The 21,106-nt window shown below is 36.4% G+C and overlaps 1 protein-coding gene across 1 annotated transcript in view; it reads left to right on the forward strand.

The window, feature by feature from the left end:
* The window catches only part of LOC107847912 (aspartic proteinase 36), a 47,458-nt gene that overhangs the window by 21,900 nt on the left and 4,452 nt on the right, over window positions 1-21,106 (forward strand). The gene's annotated exons all lie outside the window — the stretch shown is intronic.

Genomic DNA, 21,106 nt, shown 5'->3' on the forward strand with positions numbered 1-21,106 from the left:
AATTTAAAATTTTAAATCGTTAAATGAAAAAATATAAAAAGCAAGGACTAAGGAGTGAATGAATTTGGGAAATTTTATTGATTGCAAAATAATCCGAAATTTATAATTTACATGAATGAAAAATTTACAAATTATGCATCATTTTTTCCAATTCATTTATGTTAATATTTACCGGAACTTGTATAGGATAGTCGAAGTCAACGGGAGCAAAACCATGCATTGGACTTGATTCTGCTGAGTTATCCCGTAAAGACATAATTTCTTCAAGTTTCAGCTCGTTGCTCGGCTCCGATTCCATTCCTTGGTTTCTTCTTTCCGCTCTAATCCAATCTCTGAGGCAAACTAGAACATTCTTTGCATTGCTTCCCAATGAGTGTCGATTGTATCCAAGCTGTTGTCGTCCCTGACTAAAGGCGCTCTCTGATGCAACGGTTGACATTGGAACATTCAAGATATCTCTAGCTAATCTTGAAAGCGCAGGATATTGTGTTTCATTACTCCTCCACCAATCCAATGTGTTGATCCGTCGTCTGCGATCCTCTGGTGCTGACCGAAGATAATATTTTAGCTTTTCCCGATAAGTTGATGTGTAAGTTCTCTCATCAACATTGTTTCAACAATTTAAATCATAAAAGGAATCAGGAAACCCACTATGTGCCAGCCTTTTAGAAGATGATGGCTCCTCGGGAGGATGAGGAGCGACAGTTGGAGTGATATTTGTAGGTACGACTAAATCAAATAAATCTACATAGTGATTTTATAATTTTTCTATGTAATCCTTTGCATCATTCATAGTCGTCCACAAATCAGGTTATACTTGTTCAGAATCATGGTTAGTATTTATTGCTAAGTTAGTATAAATAAGAGTACTATTATATTTCATGCACGGATTTAGCATAGCACCAACCAAGTAAATAGGGGAAATTGGGAAAATATATTTTTTAAATTTCGTAAATGTGGCACCAACGGCTTCTTAATAACCTTCTTTATTTTTATATTATTTGAGCAAACTAGAAATATCGGCTATATTTGCCAAAATATTACAAACAGTAGGATAATAAGCACAGAAAAATTCAATCGTAGCTACATAAAATTTTCTAAAAACCTAACAAGATCATTAATTACAATCCAATCAGAATCATGTAGCATGGAATCAGCAGAATCAACAAATGAACCGCAATGTTGTTTAAAAGCTAGTGTAATGGAATTCTATATTTATAACAAGTTTTTAAAAATTCATACGTAGAATTTCATCTAGTATCAATTTCCTCAGGCATCAAAATCAGTGTAAGTCTATTTTCTTGACATTTAACTTTAAATTCTCTAATTCTTGATCTAAGATTATTTCCTTGAATAAAACCAATGGCAAGACGAATTTTTTCAATATAAATCTCAAAAAACTCAAGACCATCTTTTACAATTAAATTATATATATGACATGCACACTTAATATGAAAAACTTCTAGCAAAGGCGGAGATAGCGTAGATTTTAATTTTTTTTTATAGCAGCCTTGTTGTTAGAAACATTATCAAAAGCAATACATAAAATTTTATTTTCAATACCATAATATCCGGCAATTTTTACAATAGAATCAACAATAAATTGTCCAGTATGTTTACGATCTCCATCATATAAAAAAGCAAGAATACGTTTTTGCATCACGAAATTACTATCCATCCAATGACAAGTAATGGTTAAATAATCATTTTTATTTACAACACGACCTAGATCAAAAGTTAGGGACAATCTACATTGAATATTTTTTAACAATGTTGATAAATAAAAACAATATTGTGAATGAAGTCTAAAAATATCAGACCGACAAGTAGTTCTAGGAATACCGTTAAACATAGGATTATAAATTGCTTGTATATAATGAATAAAGGCATCAGAAGAAGGAAAACTAAAAGGCAAACAACCCACAACTACCATTTTAGGTATTTCTTCCCGGTCCCTCAATTTATTATACTTCTTTGCTACGTGACCGGTTGCTAGGTCCATTCTAGTTTGCGTTGGCCCACCAACATCCCCACCACCTTGTGTAATATTTAACTCTCTTTTGTGATCTTCAGATATATGTCTCATTAACGTACCCGTACCCCTTGCTTGCCTCCACTTCTATGCTTATATATTTGTTGACAAATATTTCATTGCACCTCAATATCTGCTATACATTCAAAAAATTGTCATGCAGCACTAGTTCTTTTACGAGGTCTTGGGGCACTGGGAGGACGGGGAGGGAGATTAACCTATTCACATCTAACGTTAACATTTTTTACTGCGGGTGTCTCAGCAATATTTTCATTATCTTCGTCTAAATTAACCGCATCTACTTCATTTTCTTCTTCTATACCGTAATTTTCTTGAGCTTCTACATAATCCATATCGTGAGCACCTACACCTATTTCTTCCTCAAAAGGTGTACCAAGCGGTACAGGAGACGAAGGCACACGGGTATAGCTACTACTTGAACTACCTCTACCACTAGTAATTCGCTTTTTACTACCACTATCGCTTCCGGGACAAAAAATTTTAACACCTTTAGTAGCGAGGTTAATTTATCCATAATATAAATTAAATTAAACTAAAAATATTCAAAATACACAAATATAATAAAATTAAATATTAAACAATTAATACAATAAATAAAAATTAAACGTAAGAGATGGAACGACAATACCAAATTTTGGAAGTATCCGAAGGTTGCGACTTTAGAAACTTCCGCTCGTACTTTGTAAACGAAAAATAAAAAAATTAAAGTGAACATTTTAAGAAATTAAATATATTGAATATTTGAGAATTGAGAATTGAGATTTGAGAGAGAATGAGATTTGAGAGAGTGAAAAATGATTTGAAGTTGTAGGGTATTTATAGAATTTTTTTTGGGATTAAAAAATAATTTTTAAAGTAATTTTTTTTTTTTAAGAAATGGGCCCAAACTTGCCGTTTGGACCCAAAAACGGCTATATAGCCGTTGGACCAACGGGTAGTTTGGCCCAAAATCCTAATTTTTTTTTAAAAAGGTATCCGGGTCGAGCAGCTTAACTGGCAGGCCTGGACCGGGCTTGGTCCGGGTCGGGTTAGCCGGGCCCAATTTAAAATAATAATCGGCTCGAGACCCGAAATCCTAAAGCCCTAGGGCTTACCGGGCCGGGTCAAATTGGGTCGGGTTAGTTAGGAGGGTCGGGTCAGCCCGACCCACTTGACACCCTTATGTGGTGGTGGTGGTAGTGGTGTTTGTGGTCGTCGTGGTGGCACCGGTGGTGGCATTGGTTGGTGGTGTTTGTGGTGGTGTCGGTATTTAAGTGTTTGTTTGTTTGTTGGCATTGGTTGGTGGTGTTTGTGGTGGTGGCTGTTGGTGTGTCGGTATTCGTCGTGTTTATAATGTATTTTTCAAAATTTATGCATACATCAACTGTAATGTAATTTTTGTTTTTCTTTGTCTGTAAATAAAACATGTCTCCTAAAAGAAAAGAAAGTGAAAGTGGATCAACGTTTGACCACTAAAAAAAAAGGCTACAGTACAGAGGGATTCAGAGAAACTTCCTGAACCATCTCAGTTAGGGAAAAGTGAAGCTGAGGAGAGATGTGAAAACAACGTTGAGGGAGGTGGACAAGGGTCCGTAGATGGTGATGAAGAAAATGAAAGTGAGAAAGAGAAGGAATTGGAGAGTCCGAAAGAGAGGATGATCATCAACATGATGATAATGGATCACCGACGGGGCGTGAGTTAATATCGACATCCCAGCATGATCCTGTCAAAACTTTTAGTATTGATAGGTTTCAAGTTGCAATGTCGATAAATGACCCAGAAGGAAAACAACTAACTGGTCAAATTGTAGTTAAATGTCAGATGGGAAAATTTTTTGAACATTTTATGAAAATTATGAAGAACGAAAACATAGGCGGACTTTTTAAGAAGAGCTGCTTCGGATGCTTTCTTGAGTTGCCTGAGGACCCCTCTGCCCGTATCCGTTTCCCTATGATGATGGTATATGGTCTTCTCAAGCGCAGGTCAAGTACATGGGAGATGATAAAGATCCGGAGGAGGGGGCAAAAAAAAGATGGATGAAATCTGGATCAACTACTGTGGCATGCCTGTTTGTTTTGGCTTGCAAGAGTTTGCCATAGTGACGGGCCTGAGATGCCATCGTCCAGAAGGACCACCACTCCGCAAAAGATCCAAGGAAAGAAAATGCAAAGAAAAAATAGATGGGTTGTTTGACATTGCTCGACGTGGCTACAAAGCATCGAATTTGTTGACAGATCTCGAGGATAAAACCATACCAGAGCAGTACAGGGAGCAATTGTGCTTAGTTTGGTTTACCCATTCGGTTATATTGGCAAGAGACGTCAACAAGGTCATAGAAGATGATTTGTTGGCGCGTGCTGAGGATTTTGATAAATTCAACAATTATCCCTGGAGATATGACAGTTTCTACTTGACTGTCCAATAGTTACTGACAAAGATATCCTCAGGGACGACCACATTATACGACTTTTCTTGGGCTTTCATGGTAAAACTAATCACTAATTTTACTCATCCATTAATTTATATTGAATATAGTTATTATGATTTTTTTTGCTTGCTCCTGTTTACATTTTTTAGGCTTGGGCATTTGAAGCCATTCCTTCCCTCCGAAAGCAGTTAATGGATTACCCGGATGAGGTTTCTCATCCAGGGATGTTTAGGTGGTTGGCTGCAAAGAGCAACACCAATATTAAAGAGGCTAATCTTTTTAACCCTTCGGATGATACAGTACGTCTTCTTTAAGTAAAATAATTCTACTTAAAGATAGGAAAGATATTGAACAAATGTTATATCTGGTGCAACAGATATTATATCTGATGCACCTGATGGGACATCTGTTGCGATGGGGTATATCTTGTATCAGATTACCCATCTGTTGCTTTGGTTCTCTGAACCCGACTCCTAAAAGATTAACCATCTACTGCAAATTATGCAATAGATGTTTAATCTGATAACATATCGTTCATCTATTGCAATGTATAGATCGTCTGTTGCATAACAGATTACCCGTCTTGTGCAGCTGTTGTAACAAATGATTGATATTTTGCATCAGATTATCCATATGTTGCTCTGTTTATCTGAACCAGACTCAAACGGATTTTAACCATATACTGCAAACTATGCAATGGATGGGTCTTTTTTTAAAAAAAAAATGTAGCCCAACTGTGAAAATTATTATATTATATGATTTAAATGCATTTGTCTTTTTTTTCCTTTTTATAGGTTGTGCATCCATGGATCATGCCTACTGAGGAGGAGTCAGTGATGACTTCTTATATTACTCTAGGTCATGTTGATACTATTGCAGACCCAACGGTGGAGTTAATGAAGAAGGAATTAGCTAGAGCAACAGCCATAAGAAGAGCAGTTAGACAAGGTCAGCCTAATATTGAGGCTCTTTATGACCAACCTTTTACTAAGGCAAATTCGGGTGCTTCTTCTGGTGGAGTTGTTAGTGTTGGAGGAAAGCATGTTGATGCTTCTACCACTCGTGATGATGAGCACGTTGATGCTCAAGAAAGAATAAATATGAGTGCAAGGACAGACAAGATAAACTCTTTGAAAAAGTAGAGGCTATCTCTAAAGCTATCGAGGAATTCAAATCCAAGAGGTGTGTCATACCATCCAAGAAGGTGAGGGAGCCACACACTCTTACAGTGTTGGTTAGGAGAAAGAAAAGAGCAATTAGAGACGTACACTCCGCTCGAAAATCAAAAGAAATTATAATTCCTCTCTCTCTCCAAAAGCTGTTGAAGTTCAGGGCCCGATCAAGAAGGTGGACATATACGCGAAAATTGGCGCCGAAGAGAAGAGGAATCTGCAACAGGCCAAGAATGCCAAGCCAGGCACACCAGATTACCCCAGGCCTCCCTTTCTCCCCCAAGACTTCTATACTATGACTGATATGCGTATGCCGTACGAGGACAAGGGAAGTTTACTTTTCCTAACCTAGCCCTTCTAATCTACCCCATTAAGAAGAAACTACGCAACAGATTTCACATCTGTTGCAACAGCTGGGTATACTGGTGCAACTGGTTGTGTTTCTGTTGCAACTTATTATCCATCTGTTGCATAAGTTGCATTGGATTATTGATTCAGAGCATCTATTGCATCTTTACAATTACTAACCTATTTAAAAATTGACTTCTTATCTCACAACATGTTGACATAATTCTCTGCCTCATGAGGAAAAGGCAATTAACGTACCGGGAAGCTTATGACACTGTCGATAGGATAATGGACCTCGACTTCTGCAAGAAGCTCAAGGATAGGTATGATAAACTCAATGGAGAGGCGTCATCCCTTTGCGTGGGACTTGATTTCCTAGTTCCTACGTTGATCTTGGATGAAGAAGAAACATTAAGATATGTTAGAGGGGACAGGCCAAATCCACACGGCAAGAGCTGGATCGAGGCAAAAAGGATTCTTGCAATCATTAGCATGAATGGCTTGCATTATCGGGCTGTTGAGATACTACTCGAGGAGGGAAAGATCAATGTTTATGAATCCAATGTACCTTTCGTCGATGATTTTGATCTTTTTCTCCTCGTGGAGCCACTGATGGTGCTGTTTCCCATCTTGTTGAGGGAGAGTAAACTGATAAATCATTTGACAAAGGAAGTGTTGATGAAAAAATCATGGGATTTTGAAGGTCGAAACAGGGGAATGATCTTTTCAAAAGATGCTGCTGCTAAAGTATCACGACCCGAACTGAGGCCCTGGCCGTGACGAGTATTCCAAACCATGTAGGCCTGAAATACTCCTATCTATCTGGTAATCATGCACAACATTCATATAAATAAAGAAGATGCGGAAACATAATCTGCTATGGAAACATGGTCAATTCTGAATTCAACATAGTATGGACACTGAAAATCAGCTACATCTAATAACATCTGACTCAGTCTGCGAAATCTCTACTACATGAAAATCTGACAACTATCTGAAACTGGGACAAGGGCCCCAGTAGACCAAAACGAAAATAAATGTAATAAGCTGAAAAGACAGGCCTTCTGGAACAAAGAAGGCTCACCAACTGGACACCTGCAACTCTGTCTGATAAACTCTATTGCTTTTCTGGACCCCTAGATTGAGCCTCAGAACCTGGAGGGAGGAGGGGGGGTCATACATATGTACTGGTACGCAGAGCACATCCAAAATAATTATTTATTATTCAACATATATGAGAGCAAATTTTAAAACAGTTCATAAGTATATCATATAGTCGGAAAATCACATGGGCATCTCAAAAGACTCTGTAAAAAATTATCACAACTTTGAGAAATCTGTATTACTCTTGCGTTAGGTGGTATACCCTACAATTCTGAAAATTCCATGGGTTATATGGAAATTGCCATTTACTCGACAGCAAAGCCCTCAACCCAAGTGTGCTGCAAGGGTCGGAGTCTCTGACTCTACTACGCCACACGGCCATCGCCAGCGTACAGTAACAATCTACCCATATCAGTAAATATGGTTTTAGGCTAGGAGTTGTTTAAACTCGCGCCTTCTTCAGTTAACCACCTAACCCTCTTTAAGCCCCTTTTTAAAACTCTATAAAAACATGCATGCTCTGAAAACATACTCTGTTATGGCATAAATACATATGGTATCGTCATACCATTGATTTGCAAGTCACATCTCTGAGCCATTGTTAGTCTGTCATAAATCTCTGTTTTCAAAACACAAGTTTTGGAACCACCATTTCAATAATTCAATTCAAAGATACTCTTTCTCAAACCTCATGTAAACACATGCAAGGGGCTCATCTTTGTCAAGCATTTCAATAGCACAAGGTGGTCATGTCAAAGTTCTCAACTCACATGCAATTCTTTGTTTCAAACACAAGAACACATTTATATCAAGAAACACCCTCTCAACAATTTCAAATCATACTCAAATGCTATAATATTGCAAAGACATCTTCTAAATCACAAAACCATAATCTTTAATTCAATACAAGAGAGGGAGTTCATAATTTTATGCTCTCAACAATCTAAAATCTCAAATTCCATACATATATATATACATATAAATCAATTTAGGGGATAAGACCACAAGGTCAAAATAATAGTAACAATAAACCATTCGAAATATGTAATTTAGAACGTAGATTCCAAAACCCCTTTAAATTTTATGCATAAAAATCTTAAAGTCATGCTTTAATGGTTTTAAGCCCCTGTAGTTTTTAGGATAAACCCCACGTACCTTGATTACGAAGAATAATGGATGATTTTTGAAGCTTGCAGATTGGGAATTCTAAATCTTCAATCGCTTTTGAAAATCCACGGTTGAATCTTGAGATATTCGGGTTTTGAATTTGAAACCCTAGGGTGAGTTCTTGATAAATTTTGGTAAAAGTGTATGTATTTAGGTGTATTTGGGATTAAATCCCGTGTTTGGATGGGTTTGGGGCCACGGAAAATGTCTAATTTGGCCTTGGAATTTAAAATCCGGGGCTGGAAAGCCGTATTAAGCTTCACCACGATGCACTGAAAATCGCGGTGAGCTACAGGAATTGACAATTGTCATTTTAAGTCTCACCGCGACGCGGTGGCCAGTCAAACGGACAGGCTGACACTAAAAATACTCTAACTTCTTCACCGAGTATCCGTTTTAGGCGAATTTGGTATCGATGGAAAGCTAATTCGAAGATCTTTCATTTGATATATAGTAGGACACCCAGTTCGGTATATACAAGGAGCTATGATCGATTTAAGTTGACTCAATTTTTGACGCTCACTAAAGCTCGAACGATAGGAAAGCTTTCAACTTGACCTTGAGTTAGGGGAACCTTATGATCTCAATTCACAGTCAAATAGGTTACCACACTACATACTTGATTAACATGGAAAATTTATATAGGATTTATGGATTTTGGATAGTCTACGCATAGAAATAACGGTTTTAATTCTAGCCCAAAACACGGGGCGTTACAATATCTCCCCCTTGGGATCATTCGTCCCTGAATGATGGGTAGGAACGTTGAAGCTTAAAGGTATGGAATAACGCGGACATGATATGTTATCTAAGAAAGAAAACACTGATCTGAAATATGACTATCGGACTGGAACTACTGATGTTCTGAATTCTTATACCGGAAATGCATATCTGATGCATGGAATACACGACTGAAGCTACTTTCATAAGATGAAAATTTTCTATTGAACATGTATTTTTTTAATGCATGCATATCTGACTGAACTAATGTATAAATGTATGACTGAATACGCGGTAATAACTGATGCGAAGCTTGTAATAAGAATCTATGCATGCAACTAGATGGGGTATCTCCCCCTTGGGACACTATGTCCCTCTATGAATGCTCAATTCACTAAGATACTCGGAAAAATTGGCGATGCACTAGGCACCTACGAATTGAATCATAACTGAACATCTGGAATCTGAATCTAGTACATGACACATGAACTGATCTTTACTCACAACTACTAGTATACTCTATCTTGGAATAATAACATATCTAAGATTTTTTTTTTTGGGTAGCATGATTAAATGAAAAGACGAGAAAACAAGTCATGTGAATCTGACTGCTAAACTGATTTGTTGGCCACATAAACTGAACTATACTGGAAACTTATACTCAATCTGGAGTATCTTATCAACACTCTTCCTGAAAAGGTTCTAGTAGCATTAGATAGTAAAAGATTTTTGGGCATGAGTCACACAATACATCCAACTATAGGATCCGAACATTGACATTACTCTACGGCCTGGAATATAGACATATAACTCATAAATTAAGATAGAATTACCAGGCCTTTGGCAATACAACTTCTTACTTTCAAGCTTAGCACACTTCTCGAATATCCCTTAACTATATTATTCCCCTTAAATCTCATATTCATTCAATTCAACTTAAAATTCTCATATAAGCCTTGACAAATATTTCTACTAATGTCTAAAATAGCTTAATCCTTTCACCATGATCAAGCCTAACTCTAAGTCAAAAAAATACACCATGCCACACCACGCTATTATTCTAAACCATATGATTCAATCGTGCCCTACCACTTCAATGACTAACTCCGATCCCTTACTATGGATTCACTAGGGCATATTGTGTTCCTCCACTTAAATCTCAACATGTCATTCAAGCCTATCTTTATAACCACATATGAACTCCAAGGAAAATACCCATAAGGACATACTTCACATATTCTCTAATCCATTATCAATATAACTTCCACGAGCTACCCCAAGAACATACACACACAAATTTCCCTTAACCATCATATCTATCAAAGACTTGGCCCTAAATCTTACTTCATACTTATGGCCTTATCTAAAATACGCACACAGTGATCTTTCATTAACAAAGAAAAAAACATTCGCTCATCACCACTATCATCGCATAAGGAAGGGTCACTAAAAGGTTAGAACATAAGACCTTGAAGTATAGAAGGATATTATACGAGACTTAACACTTAACTGAGGCCGAAGGAATAGCAAATCAACATCAGGGATTCATCAAAGTGATCTGAATTAGGGCATACATAACTATAAGCTGAATTTCATCAATCATAAAGAGTATAGCATGAATTATGGGAACTGAGCACACTATAAAGAGTGAGTACATGAGTCATGAGCTGCATGACCTCAATTTGAAGTTCATAACATATGGAATGTGATTCTGACTACTGAATGAACTGGAACTCCTCATTTTAGAACTGGAAAAGCACGTGACTCCCTATCATATACATGAACATGAACTATGATCATGGAACTAATACGTAAAGCATGAGTAAGTATTGGGATAATTGAAAAATACTGAGATAAGAATGGGTTGAGCCTCACCCTCACTTCCTGATGTCCTATATCATACTAACATCAATACAAGAATCTGAGAGCCTATCTTGGTCACTTTTTTTTATGATCTCCCCCTTAGCTTTAATCCATCATCTTAAGTTTGAGAGATCCCTTACTAGACTCTAAACTGAACTACTCTCACTGCACTCTAGGATCTGGAATACGACAATACATGCAATTAATAGAACTGAACCCGAATGGATACACCTGAAAGGGGGAAAAACCCACTGCTAATCCTACCTTCTGAGACACACTCTATCTTTCTATAGCCCCAATAGTTAATCACATAACACTTGATCACTTACTAACTTCGAATCCTCGTGAGTATTCCCATAGTCGGAGTGCACACCCTATAGCGCTTCAACTCTTATTTCTGTCGGTTCAACCTTCAAAATTCAAACTTAGATTATAACACTTAACATGGATGCCACCAAGTATTTGATGAATCATACTACTAGTCTTTCTTCACCTAGCGACTCAACGGTACTACTATGTCTACTAGCCACATGCAACATGTAATAGTCTTAAAAAAAATGTTGTGACTCCATATCACCTTGGGCATACTTCTACCTCATACATACACATCATACTTTGCTACGAATCAAATAAACTTAATCTATTGCGTGCACCGTTCAAGTCTATTAGATCACTTCTGTACAACTAGTATTCATTAACCAAGAACTCTTCACATCCACCTTCATGGACATCAACTGTTCAAACTTAATATCTAGTGTCATGCATGATTTACAACCCAACCTTACATAAAATTTTCACGTGGAAACTATGAAATAAACATCACGAAACACTAGTGCACTAGAACTTCATAACCACAATAATCAATCATGACCTAATGTTTTTCCTTATCATAATCCATTAGCATGTACTATTTCAGCACATCAAGCCTACTAATTTAATCCCACAAAACATGCATCATCAAACTCTTGCCACTATTTACCACCACACCATTTAAATTCAAGCCTATAGTTTAGTATCAATCATTTACCACCAATGAAGAATGCAACATAATATAAATATAATAATCCATCAAATTGGGACATTCTACCTAAATATCTCAAAATCTACTACAACATTCTACCCAAATATCTGAAAATCTACTACATACCTTCTCACAAGTAGCAGTAGTTTACAACTACCAATGAAAAGAGGGTCAAGGGGGTTAAAGCCTCATAATAGACATGGTCAACCTTATCCTTATATTATAACCCCGTACAATCATATCTACTTATAATTCTTTCTCACATCACAATTACTTACCCAAGCGTACATTTACACTACCTTCAAAGTCCACAACCACCATGATTCTATACTTATAACCTATTGGCTAATCTGGCCATTTTCATACTTCAAGCAAGGAGAATTCACCTTGCCTAATAACTCTTTCTCTATCTTCTACTAATAAACTAACACACAAGGACGAATCGCTTTATTACCAACTCTATCTCATGCAAAAAGATTCAGCTATACATATATTCAACCAACACAAGCACAACACATTAAACGACAAATTGCGAGTGAATCGAAATAGGCCTCACACGGCTTCACTAGACTTTTAAGTTTCATCAACACGATGATAAAATATTTTCGAGAGATAGAAACTTGTCATACAATCTTGTCACACAATATTCCATAATCTGAGAATACACATCTTACTTTGTATAGATAAAAATCTGAGTCAAATATTTCCCCCACAGATTATCATACAATCCAGACAAGCTACTAGCTACCAATAGATCATGACACCGACACTTTAACTTATACTACTATTTGGGTGGAAATACAATTCCAATACTTCTACTATATATCTTTTTCTTTAAGCATGACATCTGCAACATAAATTTCTGAAAAGGGCCGAATATACTCAATACAGAAGGCTGAAAAGAATGATTTCATCAAGATCAAGGTTCACACTAGAACCAATACACTCTGAAGCAATAGCGGACTCTTCTCAAGTCCTTGCACAATTTTAAGATCTTATATGACGCGATCCGAAGGGATAATACCATTTAGACTCTAAACTTCTACACTTGAATCACCCCAGAAATATGACGGGTCTGAGAACATCAGAGTAAGGAAAGAATTTGGGATGATTTTACTTTTGTATGGACGTCACCATAGCATGAATTAGAGTATGAAGGAGGAACATTCTGACTCTATTGCACGAACTAGAACATGAAGAAAGGGAGACATTCCTAAGCGCCTTGTAGTCTCCTATTTATAAGTGTGGTGCGCTACACACCCATAAACAAGACTCTATCCGACGCGTTTTCGCAGATAACCTGGGACCATGAACCGTGCTCTGATACTAAGTTTGTTATGACCTGAACTGGGGCCCTGGCCGTGACGAGTATTCCGAACTATGTAGGCCTGAAACACCTCTATCTATCTGGTAATCATGCACAACATTAATATAAATAAAGAAGATGCAAAAACATAATCTGCTACGAAAACATGGTCAATTCTGAATTCAACATAGTATGGAAACTGAAAATCAACTACATCTAATAAGATCTGACTCAGTCTGCGAAATCTCTAGTACATGAAAATCTGACAACTGTCCGAAACTGGGACAAGGCCCCCAGTAGACCAAAACGGAAATAAATGTTATAAGCGGAAAAGTCAGGCCTTCTGGAACAAAGAAGGCTCACCAACTGGACACCTGCAACTCTGTCTGATAAACTCTACTGCTTTTCTGGACCCCTAGACTGAGCCTCAGAACCTGGAGGAAGGAGTGGGGGTCAATACATATGTACTGGTACGCAGAGCACATCGAAAATAATAATTTATTATTCAACATATATGAGAGAAAAATTTAAAACAGTTCATAAGTATATCATATAGTCGGAAAATCACATGGGCATCTCAAAAGACCCTGTAAAAAATCATCACAACTCTGAGAAATCTGTATTAATCCTATGTTAGGTGGTATACCCTACAATTCTGAAAATTCCATGGGCTATATGAAAACTACCATTTACTCGACAACAAAGCCCCCAACCCAAGTGTGCCGCAAGGGTCAGAGTCTCTGACTCTACTACGCCACACGGCCGCCGCCAGTGTACAATAATAATCTACCCGTATCGACAAATACGATTTCAGGCTAGGAGTTGTTTGAACTCGTACCTTCTTTGGGTAACCACCTAACCCTCTTTAAGCCTCTTTTTAAAACTCTATGAAAACATGCATGCTCTGAAAACATACTCTGTTATGGCATAAATACATATGGTATCGTCATACCATTGACTTGCAAGTCACATCTCTGAGCCATTGTTAGTCTGTCAAAAATCTCTGTTTTCAAAACACAAGTTTTGGAACCACCATTTAAATAATTCAATTCAAAGATACTCTTTCTCAAACCTCATGTAAACACATGCAAGGGACTCATCTTTGTCAAGCATTTTAATAGCACAGGTGGTCATGTCAAAGTTCTTAATTCACATGCAATTCTTTGTTTCAAACACAAGAACACATTTATATCAAGAAACACCCTCTCAACAATTACAAATCATACTCAAATGCTATAATATTGCAAAGACATCTTCTAAATCACAAAACCATAATCTTTAATTCAATACAAGAAAGGGAGTTCATAAATTTATGCTCTCAACAATCTAAAATCTCAAATTCCATACATATATATATATATATATATATATATATATATATATATGTAAATCAATTTAGGGGATAAGACCACAAGGTCAAAACAATAGTAACAATAAACCATTTGAAATATGTAATTTAGAATGTAGATTCCAAAACCCCTTTAAATTTTATGCATAAAAATCTTAAAGTTATGCTTTAATGGTTTTAAGCCCCTGTAGTTTTTAGGATAAACCCCACGTACCTCGATTACGAAGAATAATGGATGATTCTTGAAGCTTGCGGATTGGGGATTCTAAATCTTCAATCGTTTTTGAAAACCCACGGTTGAATCTTGAGATATTCGGGTTTTGAATTTGAAACCCTAGGGTGAGTTCTTGATAAATTTTGGTAAAAGTGTATGTATTTAGGTGTATTTGGGATTAAATCCCGTGTTTGGATGGGTTTGGGGCCATGGAAAATGTCTAATTTGGCCTTGGAATTTAAAATCCGGGGCTGGAAAGCCGTATTAAGCTTCACCACGACGGGCTGAAATTGCAGTGAGCTACTGGAATTGACAATTATCATTTTAAGTCTCAGCGCGACGCGGTGGCCAGTCAAACGGGCACGCTGACACTAAAAATGCTCTAACTTCTTCACCGAGTGTCCGTTGTAGGCGAATTTGGTATCGATGGAAACCTAATTCAAAGATATTTCATTTGATATATAGTAGGCCACCCAGTTCGGTATATCCAAGGATCTATGGTCGATTGAAGTTGACTCAAGTTTTGACGCTCACTAAAGCTCGAACGATAGGAAAGCTTTCAACTTGACCTTGAGTTAGGGGACCCTTATGATCTTAATTCACGCTCAAATAGGTTACCACACTACATACTTAATTAACATGGAAAATTTGCATAGTATTTATGGATTTTAGATCGTCTACGCATAGAAATAACGGTTTTCATTCTAGCCCGAAACACGGGGCGTTACATAAAGCGAGCGGCTCGCACGCTCTTGCACACATCGAATATTTGCTGATGGCACAGAAATGGCCGAGCCAACCACTTTTCTGTGCGACAACGCTCTGGCAAACCTGCAAGAAGTCTGGGCTTATGGGGTACTAACTAGACACTTTAAGCCTGTGTATATAGACGAGCCTGTGAAATAGAAATTTTTAATTTCAAGTCACCCTTCACTTTATTATATGTACATTTAGTGGCAATAATTTTTTCTGAGGAAAATTGAGTTTTTTATAATGCAATAAATTAGATTGTCAATCTATTGTAAAATATCTTTAATCCGTTTTGGCAGATAGTTTATCTGTTGCAATAGGTTGGTCATCTGTTGCATTAAGCTGATGTTATTTTTATGAATAATCTAATAATCTAAGTCTAATCTGTTGCAACAGTGGGAAAACCTGTTTGATAATTTCCAACAGATGACTTAAATTTTACAACATATGCCTAAGTCTTTTTGATATTTTCCAACAGTTACGCTTGAATATCTATGTGCTCGTCGACAACAAACCAGTAGCAAATACACACACCACCATGAAAATTTTAGCAATTAGGCTTCAATATCCATGTTCCCAACAACACTAAACCAGTAGCAACAACGGCAACAATGTAGTGTCTTCTTGCTCGATTTTGTTTCTCTTCAAAAGCCTTAACTTTGTTCAACAAACCCCAGATTACGCGATTTGCTTGTGAAGGGTGTCGTTCTTCATACCAATCAAAGTAATCGCATCCACTCAATTTCTATAAAAAAGCGAACATAATTATAAATAAATTACAAGTCAATAATTAATCAACTAATTAAATAAAAAAAATGTTACCTTTGAAATCTTACAAGTAAAAAAACTACGATTCAGTTTTTGTTGAGTCCAAGAAGTCTTTAACAGAGCTTCATGACTGCACTTACAATATCGAAAATCTTTATCACAAAAAATAGTAGAAGATGCGCTCGACATTGTCAAGGTCAGTTGAAAAAAATGAAAGTAATAATTTGAAGAATTTGGATAGATAAAAGAAGATGATGATGAAGAAGAAGATTTGGGAATTTAGGGTTAAATTTTAGGAGGAAGATGAATATATAAGACAATGGGGGGGAAAAAATGACCATTGGTGGGCAACTGACGGCAAGTCAGCGAAATGTGTCAGCCTAACACTGACACATTTAATGCCTATTTTATTTTACGTTTTTTGGCTGACACATTTAATGCCTATTTTATTTTACGTTTTTAAAATGAACATGTCTACTTGATGCCTATTTTATTTTAGGAGTTTGAACTGAACACCGTTGATGGGTTGCGCCTTTTTTATTTCAATTCAATTCACTTTAATCTTTTTACACGTAGTGGCAATTTTTTATGTTCAACGAAAGTTGAATTTTTATAATGCAACAGATTCTCCATCCGTTGTAACAATTATCCTACCTGTTCTGACATATAGTTTATCTGTTGCAATAGGTTGGTCATCTGTTGCACTATCTCAATGTTTTTATCTAAAGTCCATCTGTTGCAACAGTGGGAAGACCTGTTTGATAAATTCCAACAGATAACCTACCTGTTGCAACATATGTATAAATCTGTTTGATTATTCCAATAGATGCGTCGTCTGTTGTAATAGATAAAGTCCATCTGTTGCAACATATGTCTAAATCTGTTCTTTTTTTTTTCAATAGATGTGTCATTTGTTGCATTATCTTGATGTTTTTATCTAAAGTCCATTTGTTGCAATAGTGGGAAGACCTGTTTGATAAATTCCAACAGATCACCTACCTGCTGCAACATATTTCTAAATCTGTTTAATTTTTCCAATAGATGTGTCATCTATTGCAACGGATACATTATCTGTTGCAATATTTGAATCTAGTATTCCTTTTCAATTAATAAGTTCAAATCTAAGGAATAAATAAAATTCGTAGACAAAATAAAATAAATCGAAGCCTTCATAAATTAGCTGAAATAAGTCAACGAATAAATGAAATGTAAAAAAATTGTTATGGGTACAGATCTCAACAAATACATCAACAACAATTTAAGTATACTGTCAAGGATTGCTTTGACAGGCTCAAGCTATAAAGATTGAATCAGTATGGACAAGTTGTTTTTCATCCGCTGCTATGGAATTCGTCTTTGTCGTCGTGGATCTTCATTGTCGCTTGCGTACAGTTTCTGCACTTTTTGTTCTTCGTATTTTCATAAAAAGAGTAGCATATTGTCAATGCTGTTCAGCAATATCTTCTTCTACATCCACGTGGAAAGCCAGAATTGGTCAATGTTAATCACGAAGACACAACAAAACAAAAAAGGATAACTCATCTCTTCTAGCAAATCAAACAGGTCTTCCTCCCGTTTTAAATTGTCCCAAACATATTATATTTCTGTTGCAACAATGAATCAACTGTTGGGATAAATTTCTATATGAGGAAGACCCTGTGTGATAATTTCCAATAGATGAACCATTCGTTGCAACATATGAATCATCTGTTACAGCAGATAGGTCGTCTGTTGGTACAAATAAAAGTTGTACGAAAAGCTGTTTGATTTGCTAAAATAGACGAGACATATGTTGCACCAGATAAAGTATCTGGTGCAACAAGTTAGTCAACTGTTGCAACAGATGTATATATCTGTTTGATAATTTTCAGCAAATGTGTCATCTGTTGAAACAGATATATGTCTGTTTGTTTTGTCAGTTGGAAGACATATAATATATTCACCTTCTTCAGCTCGTGCTGCACTCCTTAGGACATTATACGTTACTTAGTGCAACACACAGACAAAGAAGTTGTAATTTCGCTTTTTTGGATGCCTGATAATGCCTTGGAAATCACTCTCCTTCTCCTCCTATCCCTAATCTCTAATGGAGCAGATAAAAATAAAATTCTCTTTGATGGAATGAGACCCCTCTTAGATGTCAATTCCTTTACAGAAGTAGTTAATGCATTAATAACATTAATCACTACATCATGTTTTGCCCTGTAGTCTTGACATTTGTATGTAGAGCATTCGTTGGGAGAGGTAAAATCTGTATAACCAGTATGATCATACTCATAATAGTTTATTTTAAATACTGTAAGAGGAGCATCATTAGCAACAACAGCAGCACCACTACCACTACCAACAGCTCCATCAACAACAATAAGCCCACCCTCCAAAATTGTTTTTCTTGTAATGGTTGTTGCTCTAAATAATTCCATTGTTATTCTGTCGATGACCTTAGGATCCGATAAAGTTTGTACATACCATAAAGTAAGAAAAAATGGCATCTTTATCTCTCGATTGGTCGGAACTAGCGACGAATGGACATTCTAACATAAATTATTACGTATATTAGAATGATGATTAGATCATTCAAAAAAAACATTAATTAAAAGAAAAAATTAATTATAATTATACTTATTGCATCCTTCGGGGGGTTGAAGAGATAAAGAAATTTTGCATTTTTATCAGTTTTGACCGATAACCATCTCAAGATTCTTGGACAGGAAATTCCTTCCTGGTAGTTCACTTGTTGTCTCAAATAAGGAATGACTTCAAACGCCCAAAGCCTATAAAATAATGCCAATAAATCAAAACCATTATTGAGCAAAAAAATGAATGATATCATAATAGAAGAAAGAAAAATTTACCATGAAAGCCCATGGGAAGCCATATAAGTTGACTGTCTTTGGCGCTAACGGAGTCAACAAATATTTGACAGTTATTTTGAAGCTTTCATACCCCCATGGATAGCTGTTAAACGCCTCAAGATCCTCGGAGAGCTTTATTAAACCGAGGCTTATGTTGTTGTGAACGTCTCTCGCCCAAAGAATATTATGTACAAACCAAACCAAGCACAATGACTGTTTGTGCTTCTTTGAAAGTCCTTTACCTTTCAACGCTTCTATCAAATTTTTGTTTTTGAAGCTTGGACCAACAATGGACACCAGGTCATCACGATCACACGACTTGCCTTTGACTTTTTTGGGTGTGCGGGGTGCTTTTTTTAGGTTAGAATAGGTATAACTTGAGAAGGAGGATAACATTTTAGTCCAGTAACTATGGCAAACTCCTTCCGACCAAAACAAACAGGCATGCCACAGTAATTTATCCACACCTCATCCATCTTATCTTTATTTTCATACATAAACCTGCGCTTGAGAAGTTCATATACCATTTTCATTTGGAAACAAGCATTGTTGTCCTCCGACAAATCAAGATATTTCCCAAAGCAGCTGTCCCTAAAATAAGCATCCAATTTTTGTTCTCGAAGTATTTTTCTGAAGGCGTCGAAAGATTTTTTGATAGCTGACTTAACCACGAAATCACCTGTTAAATCTGCGGCACTATCGCATTGCATTCTCATAGGATTACGATCAATGCTGAAAGCTTTGACCACCTCTTCGGTGGAAGGACTATTAGCATCTGCATCACCTCTTTCGAAACATTCCTTCTCCCTGTGTTCATCATATTCTGCTTCCGATTAAGATAATGCTTGTAAAGCAAGCTCATAGAGTGGTGGATGTAGCCTAGCTGCTTCACTTGTTCCTTTATTTAGACTTGATTCGGTTTCTGTTCTTTTGGGAATCATATTATCTAAAATTAACAGGAACATAAAATAATATATTATTGTTGATTAATGCATCGTTAAAAAGGATAACAGTAAATCAAACAAGCAAAACAGTAAAATAACAGTTGCAACAGATCACCGATCTGTTGCACCAGATAGTATATCTGTTGCAGCATATAACCAAACTGTTGCAGCGGATGAGTAATCTGTTGCAACAATACAAAATATATCACTCATCTTTTAAGACAGATGAATGGTCTATTCAACAAATCACACAACTGTTGTGACATCATCTATTGCAACATATGAGTGATCTGTTGGAATAGTTAAATAATCCTAGCAACAGCTGAGTAATCTGTTGCGACAATTCAAAACATATCACTCATCTGTTGAGAAAGATGAATGGCCAGTGCAACAGGTCACACATCTGTTGCAACACATGAGTGATTTGTTGAAACAGTTATCAATGGTCAATATTATTTAGATTTCTTCCAACATAAGGTCGTCTATCGTGGCAGATGAATGATCAGTTGGAAAAATCAAGTCTTGGACTTTTCCTGTAGGAAGAGTTGGTAGGATTTTATCCAACAGGAGGTTCATCTGTTGCATCAGATCATTAATCTGATGGTTCTTCCATTTCACCAGATGGTTAATTAGTTGCATCATATTTTTTATCCGGTGCTTAATCTGTTGCAACATATGGTAAAGTTGTTGCATCAGATATTTAATCTGTTGCATCAGATTATTAATCTATTGCATCAAAATTATAATCTGATGGTTCCTCTGGTGCATCAGATAGTTGATCTGTTGCATCATATGATAAATCTGTTGCATCAGATGGTTAATATGTTGCACCAGATGGGTAATCTGTCGGAGGAAACAGTAGCACGATTTTGTTAAACAAAAAATAGCAATTTCACCATTTTTACCAAGAACAAGAACAGAACAAATCAAACCAAATTGTCCTTTTGTTTTTATAAATACAAACAATAAAAATCAAACTTCAAAAAAATACAACAAACAACAAAATATCATAATTCACTTCGAAAAGAGAAAAGAAGAAATACCAGAAATTAGGGTTTTATTCAG

The sequence above is a fragment of the Capsicum annuum genome, chromosome 11 (assembly GCF_002878395.1).
Source record: "Capsicum annuum cultivar UCD-10X-F1 chromosome 11, UCD10Xv1.1, whole genome shotgun sequence".
Lineage (NCBI taxonomy): Eukaryota > Viridiplantae > Streptophyta > Magnoliopsida > Solanales > Solanaceae > Capsicum > Capsicum annuum.